This window comes from Coffea arabica, chromosome 4e (assembly GCF_036785885.1).
Source record: "Coffea arabica cultivar ET-39 chromosome 4e, Coffea Arabica ET-39 HiFi, whole genome shotgun sequence".
In the NCBI taxonomy this organism is placed as follows: domain Eukaryota; kingdom Viridiplantae; phylum Streptophyta; class Magnoliopsida; order Gentianales; family Rubiaceae; genus Coffea; species Coffea arabica.
This window is the reverse complement of record NC_092317.1, coordinates 29,708,705-29,712,140: the sequence shown is the minus strand read 5'-3', so window position 1 is coordinate 29,712,140 and position 3,436 is coordinate 29,708,705. Positions and strand designations below refer to the sequence as shown.

Sequence of the window (3,436 nt, the reverse complement as noted above, 5' to 3'; positions counted from 1 at the left end):
ACCAGTGCAGATGTGAAAAACAACATAACATGTTTGTTCGCGCTAAAACATAATTTGTGATCAAGCATTCAACTACACCGAGTGCTTAATCTAATGCACTGACCCACTCGAGCATATTGGGTTTGCAAAAGCTAACATGTGGAACTCTATATGTGAATTTTTGGATAATCTTCTCATATTTCAATTATAAAAGCGATGCCTTGCCTAGTCAGTAAATTTGTCGTTTGACCTTAATACTCAAAAATTATTAATATGCGTAGTTCAATAAATATTTAGGTGAGAAATGCTTAGACAACTTCTAAAGGATGTTTAGGTATATTGGTTTTTGAATGATGAAAACAAATTCAATGCATCAAATGTGCTAAATGAAAAATCTTTGAAAGTTATAAATATTCATATTATTGTTCTCATGTATACCTTATACAAACTTTAACTTTATTTACTCAAATATTTCTAATTCAATTATAGATCTAATACATAACAAAGATGCAAACTTAATTGGCAAAAAGTAATCAAGTTAGAAGAATTATTACATTTACTCATCTTTCAATCTATGTGATTGTTTCTATACTACACTACACTAGGAGAGGAACACCGCACTATGTGTGGTGTGAAGTTACAAGTTTAACATGCCCAGTGGGAAGTTAAAAGGCTAATATGACCAGAGCCCTCATTGGCTTTATTTTTCCAACCATAAATTATTTTTTTATCATTTTTTGTATGTGGTAGATAATGAAGCATTTTGTCAACATTTCAATTAAGAAAAGAAATAACACTAATAAAGTTGAAGAGCATAATAACACATAATTGAGGTAAGCTCACCAACTGTACGATGCATCTCATTACCTGTGAAAAGTTACAATTTAAGACATAAGATACATTCATCCAAAAATATTGACTGCTATATCTAGAAATGCCTCTCGTCTTTCTTATCTTCCGTCGCGTTCAATCAGCCAATTATAGTGGAACTATGTATTAGTGGTGAAAATTTCAAAAAATAAAGCATCACAAAGTTTGATATCTCTACTATAGCAAGTGCCTGTTGAAGTAACTAATGACTTCTGGTAAAGATATTGGAAAGGATAAAACAAAGTATCAAGCATTCATGACAAAACTCCATAAGTTTCCATTAGCTTCCAAGTTCCAGCTATCCAAATATCAATCAGATCTGCCAAGAATGAATCATATTAGAATTTAATAACATTTTGTGTAAATAGTAGAATGACAATCTTGCTAAATCACAGGTAACGCACCCGTAGTTTTCGCCACACTTCATTGCAAAATTGTAAGGAAATAGTAAAACATGAAATATAAACAAAGTCGTCAAGAACACATTCCCTACTCCTAAGTTTGAGCCACCATTATATTTGAATAATACCTCTTGCCATTCAACTTTTTCTCAAACATTAATGTTGGATATATAAATAAAGAATAGAAAGCCAATAAACAGCAGATGCATTTTGAGCCACCATCTTATTCGGATAAATACCTCCTGCCAACCAATTTTTTCTTAAACATGAATGCTAGGTAAACAAATAAAGAACAGAAAATCAAAAACAACATATGCATTTTAGCTTATAAATCCTGTAGTTATATTTCATTCATGCCACATTTTCACCAAGACAACATGAATGAACATAGGACATTAATTTAAACTAAAAGAAAATTTTCTCTTCTTTCTTAAAAAGCTCAATGATAGAACAAAAAGCTCCAAAAAATAAAGCAAAAGCTACAAAGAAATTTCAATATATTAGTTTGGTATTTGTTAAGAGTTTACTTTTTAAATCTTGAAACGCAATTTATTCTCTATGTAATTCTTAGATTTTAATTTTCTTTTTTACATAAAGGTGTTAGAAAATTCTAGTTGCCTAATTGAGAAAAGGTGGATATAAGAATTTGTTGCAGATACATGAATTTGTATTTCACCCACCAGCAAAGAGGGAAAATTTGTTTTTTGCATAGAAAGAAGAGGGAATAGTTTTTTTTTCTTTGATAGAAAGGATTGGAACACTCTTGACATGAGATAACTCCAGCAAGACATCTTCCCATCCATTAAATGCCAATCTCACAATTTATCATTTGTTCATTATCTTGCTCAAAATAATCATTTATTTTTTAACCACACATACACATACATAAAAGAAAGCCTTGTTCCATTGTTTCCACTTGACCAGATGTTTAGCAAAAAAATAATAATAATTGAAGCACAAGATAAAAGAGACAAGAGAAAGAAACAAACATGAAAATGCTTACTTCTCTAGTTCTTAAAAACCCAGGGAACCATAAAGAATACCCTTTGTGAGCTAGGAGTTTAACAAACATTTTGCATGGAAGAAAAGACATGAAATTACTAAAAGGAAAAACCTACCAATAGTTGTTGTTCATTCTTCTTCTATCACATAACTGCCATTAAAACAAGACGCGAGTTTTAGAATAGGGATAAAAAAGGAAACTCTAAAAACAATTATTAAGTTAATAATCACTTCGTGAATAAAATAATGTCAGAACATCCATTAAAATCACAATCATTTCATCTTCAATCTTCTTTATCATCTTCCACTTGAAGAAAGAAAATGAAAAACACAGCCATCTCTCCAAGTCCAACATAATCTACTAAAAAAATATATTGAAAAAGTCAGCTAAATCCTTACGAGAGAGATAAAAAAAAAAGAAAAGAAAAGAAAACCATGACTTGCATTCCATATAGTGATTGAGGAGTTTAGAAAAAATTTTAGGAAAACAAACACAAAGACATAGCATGCTTTTTTTGTGAGGAAAAAACCACTACAGGTGCTGAACTAAGACCAGAGGTTTTCTGGATTATTATGAAATGAAGGGCTAAATGGATACCTGAACCCACTTGAAGTAACTGACTGTAACACCTCCGGAATTTGCCTATATGTCTGGGAGTATAACAACTCCCTTCTTTGTTAATATCTGTAAAGTAAAGCCAAGGTTAGTTAAGTTGCTTCCCTGCACATGTTATTTTTGCTTTGAGACGCTATGCCTTTTGACCTCTATACTAACCTCATCTACCTCTGGATTAGTAGGATGATTAGCTGCCTCGATTATAAATTTGGCTTTAATATCTTTTGCATTAATCATCTTCAAGCAAAAGATAATAGGTACTACTAGTGTAACTCAAAATTTTGATCAACGATTAACTTGACAGGGAAGTTCCTGATTCCCAGAGGAGAAGTATATTCATCAAGTGTTGAAAATCCAATGAAGAAAAGGGAACAGGAAAAACTGAAGCAAATAGAAAGACATTTTAAAGATCAAAAAATCTATTTTAAACAAGTGAATCTTTTTAGTTACCATATGGATTGCTTTTTCTGAGCTGGAGATCAACAAAACACCTGCACGAAAGACACAAGAAAATGACTAAAAAGAAAACTCAAAAAGAGCAAATGCCAAAGAAAATGGCTAAAAAGAA

General features: G+C 31.3%; 1 long non-coding RNA gene across 1 annotated transcript; it reads right to left on the bottom strand.

Annotated features, from left to right (window-relative positions):
* Nucleotides 1-770: 770 nt before the first annotated feature.
* LOC113741785 (uncharacterized) lies at nucleotides 771-2,470 on the bottom strand. The gene is made up of 2 exons (XR_003460728.2): nucleotides 2,369-2,470; nucleotides 771-1,168 (listed from the first exon to the last, which is right to left on the bottom strand). It is a non-coding gene; the product is annotated as an uncharacterized lncRNA (long non-coding RNA).
* Between the last annotated feature and the right edge of the window lie 966 nt (nucleotides 2,471-3,436).